Genomic DNA, 17,970 nt, shown 5'->3' on the forward strand with positions numbered 1-17,970 from the left:
TCTAGCCATCCATAATATTAGCAATCTTGTTGTGATTAGGCATGGGAGCAGTGATCACATTAGGAGTTGCAGGAGTGTCGAACTCAATTTCACCAGCATCTATCATATCTTGAATCTTATTTTTCAGGGCCCAACAACTATCGGCATCATGCCCAGTAGCATTGGAGTGGTAAGCACATGTAGCTTTGGGATCGTAAGACGGGCTTGCAGTGTTGGGAAACTTCGGAGGATCCTTTACGGTGATCAGATTGGCTTTCAGCAGATATTGTAGGGCTTGAGATAAAGGCATGTTGATCTTGGTGAATTGCCTCCTTGGTCTATCAGTCTTGCGTTGGTAGTCTTGTCTAGGAGCTTGTTGAGATATTGGTGCAGAGATGAGGACGGCACCAACAGACTGATTCTGGTCATCCTTATCACGGCCCCTCTGACTATGAACAACGTTAGACTCATTTTTTCCATGATATGGATTCTTTGCAGCACCAGAGGATGCGCCCACTTGAATCTTTCCACTTCGGATACCACTCTCAACACGTTCTCCAGTCAAGATAAGATCAGTAAACCCCGACGAAGAACTACCCAGTAAGTGACTATAGAATGGTCCAGTTAGCGTGCCCATGAACATGTCCACCAACTCCCTATCAGTCAAAGAAGGTTGGACTCTTCCAGCTAAATCTCTCCATTTTTGAGCATACTCCTTGAAACTTTCTTTAGGACCCATGGACATGCTTTGAAGTTGCATGCGAGTCGGTGCGAGATCGGAATTATATTGGTATTGCTTATAGAAGGCAACAACTAAATCTTCCCATGTATGGATGTTGGTACTTTCCAGTTGATAGTACCATTCGAGTTGAGTTCCGGATAAGCTTTCCTGAAAGAAATGGATCCAGAGCCTCTTATCAGCAGTGTGAGGTTGAATCTTCCTTACATAAGACCTCAAGTGTAGTTTAGGACAAGAGACTCCATCATACTTAGCAAAGGCGGGAGTTTTGAATTTTGGAGGAATAACGACCCCAGGCACAAGTCCAAGCTCTTCAAAATCCAGCCCAGGTACCTTCTGAATTTCCACACTTCTCAGGCGCTCTTCTAACATTTTGTATTTGTCATCGGGATGTTCGCCCTCATGGTAATAGTCCTCTTCTTCTTCAGAGAGTTCGGCAGAATCGTGGTTACTTTTTGCATCGGTTTTGATACTAGCATCATCATCTTGCTCATCCTCATCACCGTCTTCAGAGGTTTCAGCATCCCTGAGTTGCAAGATTGGTCTAAGCTTTTTCCCTCGAGTCTTCTTACCCTCTTTGGGAGCTTCAGCTTCTTCAACCTTTTTGAGGGGGCCTTTGAACCTTCTTCCCATATTGAGAACACCTTTAGGTTTCTTGGTCTTCTTTTCCTTCTTAGTCAGAAGGGATTTCAGCTCATCTTGCCCCTTGGACAAATTCAAAATCAAGGCTTGGAACTCAGTGTTTTGAGCTTGGAGATCCTTAACTGATTGTTCGAGATTCATGATGCTGAAATAAACAGCGAGGAAGGATGAGAAACCCATCATAGGAAACCTGTTATGCAATGTTATGAATGCAAATGAAATGTTTTCAAGGATCTTTAAGGAATTTAGTTAGCAACTTTAGGAATTTAATCAGTCACAGCTTCGTCTGAAGAACCTTGGCTTTCATTTTTAAGCGTCCTTCTTTAAGAATCAAGCTCACCATATCGAGTGGGTCATCGCCTCTGATTCGGGATACTTCTGAATTTAAAGGTACATGGCTAGAGGAAAATAAATCCTCTTGCCCCTTGATAGGTGTCGAGTCTCTGAATTGGAAGGCATGTGGCCAGAGGAAAATAAATCCTCTTGCCCCTAGATAGGAATTCAGTCCTTGATAAGAGCACCTGAAATTGTGCGCCCTAAATTCCTAAGATCCTTGAAAGGGTTAGTTGATCATGTCATGATGTCATGATGTTATGCGAATGCAATTCATTAGTCATATTGTGAGATAGTAAGGACAAACAAGTCCTTTCAACAAAACCTGCGAGAAAATGAAGGTTAGTAGCAAACACAAACAAGTCACACAAGTCAGGCAAGTCACACAAGTCACACAATTTTGCCTTATGGTTAGGCTTGCACGTGGTTCACAGGTACGTACCCTCCCCCTGAAGTTTAGTTGGTTCAACCTGTCCTATATAAAGATCGGGTTCTAGGGAGCTCATATCATTGACCTTTCTCGAAGGCGCTTATCTCAGTACGGCAATCGGATCACCAACCGAGAAGGTCCTGAAAGTCCAGTCCATATGAGTGTAGCTTCGAGTATCAACCAACTTCAGTCGGAACCAAAGCCAGCCATCTCGCTACTTTCTAATAGGCCAAGGTCAAGTTCGACTAAGGTTCTAAGGGCGAATTAGTGCTTAATGACACCACGCGGCAGCCAAGCATTTCCTCAGGTCGGATCCCAAGGAACACCAGGACAAACCAATGTGTCACACTAACGATGGCCATCAGGTCAACCACATCAGTATACGCTGTGCAGTCTCATTGATCTCATGCCATTTACCTAAGGTACTCAGATCCGGATTAGGATCTTTCACACAGCAGAATACCCAAAACAGCCCTGCAAAAGTAAAGCAAACAAAGCAAACAATAGAAAACATTTAAATGAATCCTAAACTTTTAAGGTAACCCCTCTTTTATCGAAATTTGTCCCCAGCAGAGTCGCCAGTTCTGTAACTCGGTGAACTGACTTTTATTTTTATAAGCAACCAATGTTGCGGTGAGCAAGAGTCGCCACCGACTTTTATTTTATCCAAACTAAATCAGAAAGGCAAAAAGAAACAGAAAAAAACCTTTTTAAAGAAATCTAAGTTCGGGGGGTAATTTATGCAAAGGGAAGGTGTAAGGCACCCTTTGCATCCATGGTTTTCCATGGGCTCTTAATTGCTTTGCTTGCTCGTTTTCAGAAAAAGTAGATGAAAAAGATAGGGACTTTAGCTTGTGAATAAGCGTTGCCCTTTTGAAAAATTATGAGAAAGAATATAATAAAAAGGTTTGAGCATTGCAAGGCAATTAGGGGCAATTACCTTAAACTCAGATGATAGGTCTCTTTTTGCCTTTCAGAATGAAAGGGTCTATCCTTGCCATAAGAGGGCAGGAAGCCTTTCGTTTGGAGGTTGAAGGGTCATCGAAGCATCCTTTGCCATAAGACTGTCCCATGCCATAGAAGGGCAGGTAGTCTAAGGTAAGGATCAGAATAAGCCTTTTCGTAGGCAGCCAGAAGATACCTCAGCCTTTTTTCGTAGGCAACATCCGAGGGTCGAGGTCATTTGTGTATCGAAGGCAGCATCATTAGGGTCGTGACCTTTTTATCGAGGCAACATGGCTGAGGTATCCTCGAATTCGGGGGACGTGGCTTATTCTGCAAAAACACAAAGGCAACAGGCAACAAGGCAACAGGCAACAGGCAACAGAGAGGGTTACCTCAAAAAGCGTGCGTGTGTGCACCAATCACGTGATTCAATTCAGATTATATTATCTTGTGTTTAGTTATTCTAATTGATTAAAAGACTTGCACTCCCTAGGATTACTAACCACGCAGTATATAAAGCAATAAAGGGGGCGGGAAATTGTAACCAGCGGAGGAGAGGGGATTTGTAACCAGCGGATCCCAACAAAGGGGTTTGACACAAATAATAATAAAAATAAAATACAAGTGTGTAAAATTTAGGGTTACCAAACTCGTGGCTTTGGCAATCCACAAACTCTGAAAGACGGAAAATAAAAGTTGGGTGAGTGTATGGCTAATTCGAAGATAATCAGGATTAATTTAAATAACATGAAAGAAAAGTAAATTAATAATAAAAAAATAGGGAATACTTAGCTTCGATTGGACTTTGATCTGATATGGTTAAAGTCGGAGGAAACCTCGGAGGTAAACCCTGAAACAAGGCAAAAAATGGGTGAAGGCAAGGCAAACCCTAACCACAAATCAATTAAAAGAATAAAATTAAATAAAGCAGCACACTTATCTTCGAGGTTTGTTTGAAGGCGCGCACTCGAGGCGAATTATATTGCTAACCCTGATAACAAGAAAATAAAATAAAATCAGTGTATGGCATGATCTCGTAAGCCCTGATTAGGGTACGAGTTTAAATAAAATAAAATAAAACAAATGATTTAATTAATTGTTGGTCTCGCGACCTAATTAATTGAATCGGGATTAAAATAGAATAAAAGTAATTTTCATGCATTTTTCGGAATTAAAATGAAGTATAGAAAATATTTAAATAAACAAAAATATAATAAAAATAAGAGAATAAAATAACTTAAGTAAAATAAATAACTATAGATAATGTAAATTAAATGAGCTAAAGAAAATAAATGTTGCAAGTTTTATTAGAAGAAAGTTGTAAAACTATATATAAAAGAATTTGTATAAAACAAAATAAATAAATAAATAAAAGGAAAAGAACTTAGCTGGTAGGATTGGATGTGACGCGGCCATGGGGAGAGCATGGTGGACTATATTCCTGATCCGTCAGATTGAAGTTCGCAGGAGATCCAGCGGTCATGGAATGAGGGTGCGTGGTGGATCACTATAGATAGCATGCGCATGATCCTACAAAATATTGTTTTGGAAAAAGAATTGAAGGGACGGGGACCCGAACCCGCACCTTCTCGATCACCAGCGAAGCGTTTTGCCAACAATCCACCCATGCAAGCATGTCATACTATGGAAACGAAAACAACAAATAATAAAATAATGGAGCCTGTACGAAAAGCGCGCCCATTTTTGAATGGGCGAATGATGGTATGACACCTAATCATCTTCTTCACAAAAACCTGCATATCATTACCAGATTTTGCTACGAATTATCTACGAGAGCTTCGTAGCTATTCGACCTGCAATCACAAAAAACCTCATACCAGCACATAAATAAAAACTGAAGCCACGTTTAGATTCGTAGGGACCTCGCGACCTCCCTGATATCTCCGATTTGATACGATTCGACCTGCATAAAGAAGCCCTAATTCGAAAGCCCTAGAACTCGATAATGGCAACACATTATATAGGCACGGAATCACTCAATTGACTACCCAGAATTATTATAAACATCACCATAAGCAAGAATATGTACTCAAACAATGTTTATGCATCATGGTATGGAGCAATCGAAAGAAAATTTAAAGATGCAAACCGTGGCTTATTGTTGTGGATTCTGGCCGTGTAAACTGAAGGAGATGATCTGAATAGATTCTAAAATCTCCACTGAACGTGTTGGACTCTTTGGATCCCTCTGCAACCTCTTGTAATGCCGGAATCGAATTTGACTTTTCCTCCACTTTTGTACTCGGGTATGGGGTTTCTTGCTGCCGAAAATTCTTTTTCTTAGGGTCTGAATAGCTTGTATATATATATGTGAAGGTTTAGGGCAAGAGAAATTAATCAAATCTTCCTTGAATCATTGATTTGTATATTGGAAAATTTGATTGGAAATATGCCATGAAATCTTTCTATTTTTTGCCTTAATTGAGTCACTCTTGTTCCAATCATATAATGCACGAAATTTGATTGAATTTTGGAGTAAATGTAGATTGGATTTGATTTAAAACAAATTTCCTTCCAAATCTTTCAAATTTTCCTTAATTTCATTGAATTTTAAGTGAATAAAATTCTTATAAAATTAATTAAAATCACATAAATTCGTGGAAAATGATTTATGGGCCCTTGATAGCATAAGGAACAAGTTTGGATCCTAAAAGTATAGGCCCATTAGCAAAAACTTTCAAGTTCCTTCACATTTTTCCCTCCAAAATTACCTATCTTTGACAAGGTGTATCTCCCTCAATTTTTGAGGTATGGAGGTGTTCTTGGACTTTTTAGAAACCTTAGAGAGTCCCCTAACCAGTGCCTTTGGTCCTATGTCAAAATCATTTTCCATTCTCATTTTATGACCTTTTGAAAAACATATCTTTTTGTTGACTTTTGAAAAGGACCTGTAATGTATGAAGCCAAATCTCTTAAACCATTGACCTATGAGCTCTGATTCTTGGACCATTGGATAGAGGAATGAATTCCCTTTAAAATGAGCTTTGGCGGGAATTTTTCTGATGAAGTATGAATATTTGGTGAATTTTTAAAGTTTGGTTGACTTTTTTAGTTCATGCCCAAAATAGTAACTCTTGACTTTTGACTTCTCTGATCTTTCCTTGCATCATCATGATCAACCCTTGATCAAATGATGATTTTAGGGTTATGAGGATGTTGTTGACAAAGTATCTTGAACTTTGACTGTATATTGACTTGAAATGACCATTTTGCCCTTGAGAATCAACTACTGACCTAGTCAAGGTTTGAGGGACTCAACTTGCTTTGATTGGCTTGATAGAGATTCTTTGGGATGTTTGTGACCCTATGGAACCACCTTGAGCCATTGATTCAGTGATTCTCCTTCTAAAGAACCAAACCCTAGTTCAGATCTTTGTATAGGAGAAATTGTCTAGGAGCTTTGCATATGGATTTGAAACTTGAATAAGAGAAATAATGTGGGCAAATTTTGGGGTATGACAGTAATAAATTATTTTTATATAATAAAACTTTTATTTTTAATATGACTTTTATTTTGTGTATTTAATTATGTTTTTTCATTTATTTAATTGGTTTCTTAAATTCATATAATTTCATAAAATCATAAGTAATTTATATTTAATCAAAATTTGTTTTCCATCGATTTAATTAACTAGGTAAGAAATCAATAACTAATTACATCCGATTTTTAGCCAATTTGCACTCGATTTAATATTTACGAGAATCTGTCATACACTAAAAAAAAACATCTTATGTATTTTCTTTTCAGGGTTTATTTTCAGACGCTTTTCGACTACGCGCCACATCAAAAGAACGAAGCTAAGTTCTAAACCCTTCCTTTATTATTATTGTTATTAGTTTTTTATGTGATTAGGGTTTAATTTTCTCGTCAATGAAATCCCTCTACACTCACTTCTTCTTATTTCTCTATTCAATTATCAGATGGTCAGAGTCAATGCTTCAAGTTACCTCCAATTCTCAACCTTCATCAATCGAAGCTAAGTTTCTTTTACCCTTTTTCTGTATTGTTATGTTTATTTTTAGGGTTAACCCTAGTTGCCTCTGAACAAATAATACACTCACTCTCTTCTGTTTATTCTTTCCTTTTCAGTTTTCAGGGTTTGTTGACCGCCAAGGCTACGAGTGTTGGTAACCCTAAACCTTAACCTCAATATTTTATGCTTTATTATTACTTATGTCAAACCCTATTAAGGGATCCGATGGTTACAATTTCCCTCCCCCGTATTTGTTGATTATATTGTTTAAATTGCGTGGTTAGTAATTTAGGGAGTGCAATCTTGAACTGAATTAGAGTCATTTAATTACAAGATAATATATTTCGAATTGAATCACATGATTGGTGCACACACGCACACTTTTGGGTAACCCTCTTTGTTGCCTGTTGCCTGTTGCCTGCTGCCTTGTGTATTTTTTGCAGAATAGCCAGTCCCTCGAATACGAGGATACCTCAGCCATGTTGCCTCGATAAAAGGTCATGAGACCCTAGAATGATGCTGCCTTTGATACACTAACATGACCTCGACCCTCGGAAGTTGCCCACGAATAAGGCTGAGGTATTTTCTGGTTGCCTACGAAAAAGGCTATTCTGATCATTCCCTTTAGACTACCTGCCTCTCTATGGCATGGGTCAGTCTTTGGGCGAATGATATCTCGACGACCCTTCTACCTCCAAACGAAATGCTTCCTGCCCACTTATGGCAAGGATAGACCCTTTCATTCTGAAAGGCTAAAAAGAGACCTATCATCTGAGTTTAAGGTAATTGCCCCTAATTGCCTTGCAATGCTCAATTTTCATATTCTTTCTCACAATTCTTCAAAAACTGGCTACGCTCATTTACGAGCTAAAGTCCACTTTTTTTCTTCTTTCATCTACTTTTTCTAAAGACAAACGAGCAAGCAAAGCAATTAAGAGCCCATGGAAAACCATGGATGCAAAGGGTGCCTTACACCTTCCCTTTGCATAAATTACCCCCCGAACTTAGATTTCTTTAAAAAGGTTTTTTTCTGTTTCTTTTTGCCTTTCCGAATTTGTTTGGATAAAATAAAAGTCGGTGGCGACTCTTGCTTACCGCGACATTTTCGATTGATAAAAAGTAAGTTCACCGTATTACAGAACTGGCGACTCTGCTGGGGATGCTTTCGAATAAAAGAGGGGTTACCTTAAAAGTTTAGGAACACTTTAAATGTTTTCTATTGTTTGCTTTGTTTGTTTTATTTTTCAGGGGTGTTTTGGGAATTAACTAAAGGACGAATCCTACACCCGGATTCAAGAACACCTAAGATAGGAAGTGGCATAGTCATGGCGACCTCCTTCATGTATGTGGAGGATTGGTCAATATGAGAGTTCACGCTTAAGTTAGGCCTCTATGGGTGTTTGCATGCTTCTCTTGTATGAGGGAGGTTCGTGCGGATGTCTGTAGGTGAGTCGGAGCTTAAGGGCCTTTAGTTACCTTTAACTCAGATAGGCTCTTTCTCAAAGTATCATTGCATGGTATGTATGTATCATGTTCGAGGGTGCTTTAGGAGGGCTGACAATTCTGGGTCACTTGGTAGAACCCGTTGCTGAAATCTCCTTATCCATAGAAATACCCTTGGGAAGGACACCTGATCAGACTCCATGCAAGCCTTAAGCCAAAAACTGTGTGACTTGTGTGACTTGCGTGACTTGTGTGACTTGTTTGTGTTTACTACTAACCCTCATTTCCTCGCAGGTTTTGTTGAAAGGACTTGTTTGTCCTTACCATCTCGCATTAAGTCTAACAAATTACATTCGCATAACATTCATGACATCATGACATCATAAACATAACATGATTTGACCCTTTCAAGGATCTTAGGGGTTTAGGGCGCACAATTTCAGGTACCTCTATCAAAGGTTGATTCCCCAATCAAGGGGCAAGAGGATTTATTTTCCTCTGGCCACATACCTTCCAATTCAAAGACACAGTACCAATCAAGGGGCAAGAGGATTTATTTTCCTCTAGCCATGCATTTTCAAATTCAAAAGTATCCCGAATCAGAGGCGATGACCCACTCGATATGGTGAGCTTGATTCTCAAAGAAGGACGTTCAAAGGCAAAATTTAGAATCCTTCAAACAAAGACGTGACCAACTCATTTTCTAATGTTGCTAACTAGATTCCTAAAGATCCTTGAAAACATTTCATTTGCATTCATAACATCGCATAACAGGTTTCCTATGATGGATTTCTCATCCTTCCTCGCTGTTTATTTCAGCATCATGAATCTCGAACAATCAGTTAAGGATCTCCAAGCTCAAAACACTGAGTTCCAAGCCTTGATTCTGAATTTGTCCAAGGGGCAAGAAGAGCTGAAAGCCATGCTGACTAAAAAGAAGAAAAAGAAGGGTAAGAAGACTCAGGTGAAAAAGCTTAGACCGATCTTGCAACTCAGGGATGCTGAAGCCTCCGAAGAAAGTGATGAGGATGAGCAAGATGATGATGCTAGTATCAAAACTGATGCAAAAAGTAACCACGATTCTGCCAAACTCTCTGAAGAAGAAGAGGACTATTACCATGAGGACGAACATCCCGATGACAAATACAAGATGTTAGAAGAGCGCCTGAGAAGCGTGGAAATTCAGAAGATACATGGGCTGGATTTTGAAGAGCTTGGACTTGTTCCTGGGGTCGTTATTCCTCCAAAATTCAAAACTCCCGCCTTTGCTAAGTATGATGGAGTCTCTTGTCCTAAACTACACTTGAGGTCTTATGTAAGGAAGATTCAGCCTCACACTGCTGATAAGAGGCTCTGGATCCATTTCTTTCAAGAAAGCTTATCTGGAACTCAACTCGAATGGTACTATCAATTGGAAAGTGCTAACATCAGTACCTGGGAGGATTTGATGGGTGCCTTCTACCAACAATATCGATACAATTCCGACCTCGCACCAACTCGCATGCAACTACAAAGCATGTCCATGGGCTCTAATGAAAGTTTCAAAGAATATGCTCAAAAATGGAGAGATCTAGCTGGAAGAGTCAAACCTTCCTTGACTGATAGAGAGCTGGTAGATATGTTTATGAATACATTGACTGGCCCTTTCTATAGTCATTTGCTGGGGAGTTCGTCATCTGGGTTCACTGAGCTTATACTGACTGGGGAACGTGTCGAGAATGGCATCCGAAGTGGTAAGATCCAAGTGGCTACATCCTCAAGTACTACAAGGAAGCATTTCAATGGGAGGTCAGATTGATATGCTGTGTATGGGCAGAAAAGTGTAAAACCTGATCAATCTATTGGGGCAGTTCTGAGCTCCACACCGACGCCTCAACAAGGTCGTCAAAACAAACAAGATACACCCAGACGTCAATTCACAAAGATCAACACGTCGCTAGCTCAAGCTTTACAACATCTGCTAAAGGCAAATTTGATCACCCTTAGGGATCCTCCTAAGAATCCTAACACCTCTGCTCCTAGTTACAAGCCCAATGCGAGATGCGCATATCATTCTAATAGTCCTGGACATGACACAGAGAATTGTTGGCCGTTGAAGAACAAGATCCAAGATATGATCGACGCTGGCGAAATTGAGTTCGACACTCCTGCAACCTCTAATGTGATCACTGCTCCCATGCCTAATCACAATAAGATTGCTAATACTATGGATGGCTAGAAGGATGAACTTTTTAGATCATTAGATTTACTTTTGTTTGCAATTTCTATTCTGTTTGTTTAAACATTCGACTTATGATAGACATTATCTGTTTTAATAATTATCATCAGTGCATTGCATATGTTTGTCTTGAATTAATTATTTCGCTATCACTCATTTTAAATTATGTCTTTACTTTGTATATGTTTTGTGATATTCAACTCCTGCTAAAGTTGTATACTTTGAGGGAGGATGACGAAAACGATACCGCAACCACATACAGTATGCTTTTGAATGGACTATGCTGAAGATGTACAGGCATTGTTTTGATTCCTAAATAGTGGAGATATAAGGATGTTAATCCCTCGTCAACCCCTTTGAGCCTAAGAAGTAGAAGTTTCTTTCTTGTACTAATTAAAACCCTTGATCATAACCTGGGGCAGGGTAGTTCTCAGTTAATTTGGCTGTGCATTCTATTTTAAGAGAATCATTCAGTACACCTTTCAACAAAGGTTTCAATCACAAGCGTTCATCCGCACACATCAAAGAAGTATGGGAGATGCCAATCAAAAGCCAATAATGCTTCATCAATCATTAAGCAAGACAGTCAATGTCTTTCAAAGAAAAAAATGAATGAAAAAACATATATACAAAGAAAAGCCTGCTAAGTCAAAAATCAAAAAGAAGACTTAGGCAAAAATCAAGGCGTCCCGCTGACTGTATGCTCAAAATAGACAGTTCAGGCAAAAGTTAGGGATATCAAAAAGATGAAAGAAGAGAAGTCAATAAATTCCTGAACAACACAATGTTGTGACTACCAAAAGGAAGAAGTGTCTGCCATCTCAAAAAGTTCTCTTTGTTTGTGAACCATCATCATTATCAAAGGTGCAAATCCAAGAGTCTCTTGGAACCTGAATGCATAAGTTGAAACTAACTGAGTTTAGGACTGAAGATCATCACGAAGAGGGGTGGGTACAATCAAATTTTGAGCCTTTGTCCTTTGTTTCTTAAACCGTGAACCAAGCCACGCTACAACCCTTGAAAGTCCTAACTGAAGCATGGTTAGTTCGAAAGCATACTGTTACCAAAAAGGTATCCTGACTCCTTAAGGTTTACCATAAGGGCCGAGTTGATGTCATGTTTTTTGACACGTTGTTATAAATATCATGTTCTTACAAATGTCATGTTTTTACATCTCCTGCTTTAATGTTTTTCAAAAACTCAAGACAAACGTATGCATTGCATCTCATAAATTCATTATTAAACATATTCTGCTACATAATTTCAAATGTTAGCATCAGAAAGAACTTGTAACAGGGTGCAACTAATGACTGAAAGTTATCCCGACAGACAAGATTACTCCAAGAAGCAGTGTCTCCTATGTATACAAGGGGCATGGCACGTTTGCCCAATCAATCTGGGGCAACCAAGTCAAGATTTTGAGAAACTCTCAAGGATGCCAAAACAATCAGGGGCATGCATCTGAGTAGATATGGAGCTACTTCTCAACCAACATAGGACATTGTCATGGGCCTATGATTACTAGGGGCATGTCGCCCATAGTGCACATCTCATAAAGTCCTCGCGAGGCGAATCTTTCCAAAAGTTCCTACTAACTAGGGCAAATCTATGCAAGTCCAGTTCAACATCTTGATCAATACTCAGTGGCGTGTCCTGAATCGAGTAGTAAGTTACTATGATACTGGGGGCAACTTTCAAGACACCCACATCTCCCCACAGAGCCAGGTTCATAAGATCATATCCCCACAAAGTAATCATTAAGAAGATGTCTTCAAAAGTTCTCGTCCCGACACAGATATGGATCCCCAACAGAGTTTACATCTTCAACACTGTTGTTTCTCAAACACTTTGCTCTTCGCCAACATGGTTTATTAATGTCTTTATTCCCAATCAGGGTACATCAAGTTACTGATCATCCCCAAGCAAGAATCATAAATCCCCAGCTGTACTTCTTCAAGACAAAATCAAACGACAAAATCACAATGATACAGAGATTTATTTTCTCAAGATACTCCAAATAGCATAAATCACTTTCATACACCATGTGTCATAGTAAATTCATACATAACATACATACGCATCATTGCCTGTGCATAACAACATTGCATAAAACTGATGTTCCTTTTTCAGCCTACTTCTACAATCAAATAAACATTGTCTTCTAGATATAGTGCAGAGATAATCAAATCAAAGATTTAATTCTGACGCTCATTCAAGATGGAGATTTAGTTCTGATACTTAATTTTGGATATCTTCCAAAGATAGCTCAGAGATAATCAACACATATATCTAAATTCTGATACTTAGTTCCGGATATTCTCCAGAGATAGTTCAGAAATGATCAAGACAAAGATTTAGTTCTGACACTTAATTTTGGATATCTTCCAGAGATAGTTCAGAAATGATCAAGACGAAGATTTAATTTTGACACTTAATTTTGGGTATCCTCCAAAGATGGTTCAGAGATAATCAAGATAGTTATTTAATTCTGACACTTAATTTTGGGTATCCTCCAAAGATGGTTCAGAGATAATCAAGATAGAGATTTAATTCTGATACTTAACAGTTCAGAGATAATCAAGATAATTATCTAATTCTGACGCTTAATTTTGGGTATCCTCCAAAGATAGTTCAGAGATAAACAAGATAGAGATTTAATTGTGACAATTATTTGGAAAATAGTTCAGAGATAATCAAGACGACGATTTAGTTCTGATGCTTAGTTTCGAGCATCCTCCATGAATATTTCAAAAGACGTAGATCTAATTCAGTTACCACGAACGGTGCTGACATGATCGATCTCTAATAAATTTTCTCTCAAGGCCTGGATGGCATCTTTAAGCCCATCTCCGACAAAAGTCCCTACTTCAGCTAGGGCAAATTTCTTGGTATTCTAGTGTTCAATCATCTTCCACCTTCAGATACCGACTGGCACACAAACCACTCTACATCTTCAGGTTTAAGATAATTGAACAGGGGCAGCTGTCATACCCCAAAATTTGCCCATACTATTTCTCTTGTACAAGTTCAAATCAATACACAAGGCTCCTAGACACACTCTCCTATACAAAGCTCTAAAACTAGGGTTTGGTTCAATCAAAGGAAAATCAGTGAGTCAATGGCTCCAAAACATCTAACATTATCTCTATGACAAGTATCAAGGCTCATTTCAAAGGATTGGTCACTCAATTGTTCAGAAAGTCAACAGTCGACTGGTTGACCCAAAAAGTCAACTGTAGTCAAAGTAAAGTCAAAACTTCTGATTTTTTGTCAAGATCCTCTTATTGAAGTATAATTCACCATTTGATCAAGAATTGATCATGGTTCATCAAGGAAAGATCAAAAATCAACAAATCAAAAAGTTTCTAAATTAGGGTTTTGCATAGGGAAAGTCAACTGAACTTTGACCAGCCATAACTCCTAAATGGAACATCAGAAATTTTCCATCCAAAGCTCATTTTGAAGGAAATTTGATTCTCTACAAAATTGTCTCTCACATGACAAGTCCAAAAATGCTTCATTTAAGAGATATGGACCAAAATATTATAGGTCCTTTTCAAAAGTCAACAAAAAGTCATTTTTTTCAAGAGGACACACAAGGATCATGGAAAATGATTTTGATATGAGACCAAAGACACTGGTTAGAGGACTCTCTAAGGTTTCCAAAAAAGTCTACAAGTTTGAAAAAATATTGAGATATGAAGAAATGGCATGGTGTACAAGTTCACCTATTTTTAAGGGTGTACAAGAGGAAAAAAACCTAAAACTCAAAATATTTCTAAATGGGCTTGCATTCTTTTTGTTCTACCCTCATTATAGGCCCATCCACGTGATAAAAACAAAGACTTTTTATTTTTCATAATTTTTATTAATTATTTATGATTTTAATTCATTTAAATCATGATTTAATTATATAAAATATGAAAATAATGAAAGATTTGATTTTCCTTCAATTTCAATCATCATTAATCATCAAAATATTCCAATATTCATTCCAAATTCGTGCATAGGCTAAATGGTTGAAAAAAAATTGAAATTGGCCATATTTAGAAATATTCCATTCAAGCTTCAAATCAAATCTCCAAAGATTGATTCACAAAGATTCAAGCTAGTTTTGTTACCCTAATGTGTTCCTCTATATAAACAGAAGAATAGCAGGGTATTAGGGGACGAATTTTCATTAAGAACTGCAGCCAAAAAACCTCAACCGAATTCTTCAAAAATCCAAAAAAGGTCAAAATCATTCTTGGAGTTTGAGGGTGGTTCAAGGAGTTTTGAAGGTCTTATAACGTTCGTGGTAGCATCCTGAAGCGACTCCAACCATTAACAAAACGCGCAGCCTCAAGAATCACGTCCATATCATTCACGGTTTGTTGTTTTTTTTTCAATTTCGATCGTGAGTATTTATGCACCATAAACGACATTCGATTGCATAATATATCTCATCATGATGTTTGCAAGCTGTTGATATAGTTTAATTGAAGTTTGGATTCGTATATAAGGATTCTCCATTGATAGGGTTTGTAAGCTTCAAATTAGGGATTCATAGTTAGAGATAAAATCAGCCTAAATTAATGACTTCTTTATGTTCAGGATGCATATTTTAGTTGATCTGGATATTTATCTTTGATTAATTTGGTTTATATAGCGATCTTGATAGTTACAGGATTTAGCTATGTGTGTTTCCGTAGCAAAATGGCAGGTAAAACGCAGGCAAAATTTCAGAAGCCATCGAAGAAGAAGACCAGGCCCGCGCGCATGGTCCTTTTGAATTTCTGGAAAAACAATTGTTTTATATATTTTGTTGTTAAATTGTTTTAGTTTCAGCGAATAGAGCCTAGCTTGATGGCAAGGGGAGACGCTATAGAGCCTTGATGCTTGGGGGAGTGGGATCGATCCACACCTCTGGCAAATATTTTTCTCTTTTTTTCTGTAACAGCATTCACGCTTGGATCAAGCATGCACACCTCCACGCAGATTTACTGTGTTCCTCCAAGCGTGACCATCAGATCCTCAGCCTCTCCAAATCCAACGCACCTGGGTGAAGGCCTATTGTATGGACCACAAGCGAACCACACCAGATCCCAAGTTAAGTTTTTTATTATTATTTTTTTTTTAAAATTATATCATCCGTTTTTTACATGTATTGTTTTTTTTTCCTTTTTTTCCATAATTTCCTTTTAATAAAATTTGTTTTAATATATATGTAATAAATTATTTTTATATAATAAAACTTTTATTTTTAATATGACTTTTATTTTGTGTATTTAATTATGTTTTTTCATTTATTTAATTGGTTTCTTAAATTCATATAATTTCATAAAATCATAAGTAATTTATATTTAATCAAAATTTGTTTTCCATCGATTTAATTAACTAGGTAAGAAATCAATAACTAATTACATCCGATTTTTAGCCAATTTGCACTCGATTTAATATTTACGAGAATCTGTCATACACTAAAAAAAAACATCTTATGTATTTTCTTTTCAGGGTTTATTTTCAGACGCTTTTCGACTACGCGCCACATCAAAAGAACGAAGCTAAGTTCTAAACCCTTCCTTTATTATTATTGTTATTAGTTTTTTATGTGATTAGGGTTTAATTTTCTCGTCAATGAAATCCCTCTACACTCACTTCTTCTTATTTCTCTATTCAATTATCAGATGGTCAGAGTCAATGCTTCAAGTTACCTCCAATTCTCAACCTTCATCAATCGAAGCTAAGTTTCTTTTACCCTTTTTCTGTATTGTTATGTTTATTTTTAGGGTTAACCCTAGTTGCCTCTGAACAAATAATACACTCACTCTCTTCTGTTTATTCTTTCCTTTTCAGTTTTCAGGGTTTGTTGACCGCCAAGGCTACGAGTGTTGGTAACCCTAAACCTTAACCTCAATATTTTATGCTTTATTATTACTTATGTCAAACCCTATTAAGGGATCCGCTGGTTACAATTTCCCTCCCCCGTATTTGTTGATTATATTGTTTAAATTGCGTGGTTAGTAATTTAGGGAGTGCAATCTTGAACTGAATTAGAGTCATTTAATTACAAGATAATATATTTCGAATTGAATCACATGATTGGTGCACACACGCACACTTTTGGGTAACCCTCTTTGTTGCCTGTTGCCTGTTGCCTGTTGCCTGCTGCCTTGTGTATTTTTTGCAGAATAGCCAGTCCCTCGAATACGAGGATACCTCAGCCATGTTGCCTCGATAAAAGGTCATGAGACCCTAGAATGATGCTGCCTTTGATACACTAACATGACCTCGACCCTCGGAAGTTGCCCACGAATAAGGCTGAGGTATTTTCTGGTTGCCTACGAAAAAGGCTATTCTGATCATTCCCTTTAGACTACCTGCCTCTCTATGGCATGGGTCAGTCTTTGGGCGAATGATATCTCGACGACCCTTCTACCTCCAAACGAAATGCTTCCTGCCCACTTATGGCAAGGATAGACCCTTTCATTCTGAAAGGCTAAAAAGAGACCTATCATCTGAGTTTAAGGTAATTGCCCCTAATTGCCTTGCAATGCTCAATTTTCATATTCTTTCTCACAATTCTTCAAAAACTGGCTACGCTCATTTACGAGCTAAAGTCCACTTTTTTTTTCTTTCATCTACTTTTTCTAAAGACAAACGAGCAAGCAAAGCAATTAAGAGCCCATGGAAAACCATGGATGCAAAGGGTGCCTTACACCTTCCCTTTGCATAAATTACCCCCCGAACTTAGATTTCTTTAAAAAGGTTTTTTTCTGTTTCTTTTTTCCTTTCCGAATTTTTTTGGATAAAATAAAAGTCGGTGGCGACTCTTGCTTACCGCGACATTTTCGATTGATAAAAAGTCAGTTCACCGTATTACATGATGACAATCAAGATTTAAATTTTAAGACCTCTTCTTTCGGAACACATGTACGTCTCGCTTCTGAAAAAAAATGATTCAGACGATGTGCATGCTACTCGTCTTAATCATCAAGAGAAAATATGAGAAAACTATTAAAAAAATGTTTTATATCACTTAGTAATATATATATATATATATTCATTCTACTAATATTCATTTTTCCAATATATAGAGATGTCGAAGGATACCCTATGCTACATGGTCTTAGAAGTAAAAGTAGAAAAATTAAAAACCCTTAAAGTAAGTGTTATATGATGCATGTTGTTGATATTGAAGTTTGAAGTTGTTGTTCAAGATTAAATTTTGAAGGTTGTTGTTGTTGTTGTTGAGATCAATGGTTGA

This window comes from Vicia villosa, unplaced genomic scaffold (assembly GCF_029867415.1).
Source record: "Vicia villosa cultivar HV-30 ecotype Madison, WI unplaced genomic scaffold, Vvil1.0 ctg.000010F_1_1, whole genome shotgun sequence".
NCBI classification, from domain to species: Eukaryota; Viridiplantae; Streptophyta; class Magnoliopsida; order Fabales; family Fabaceae; genus Vicia; species Vicia villosa.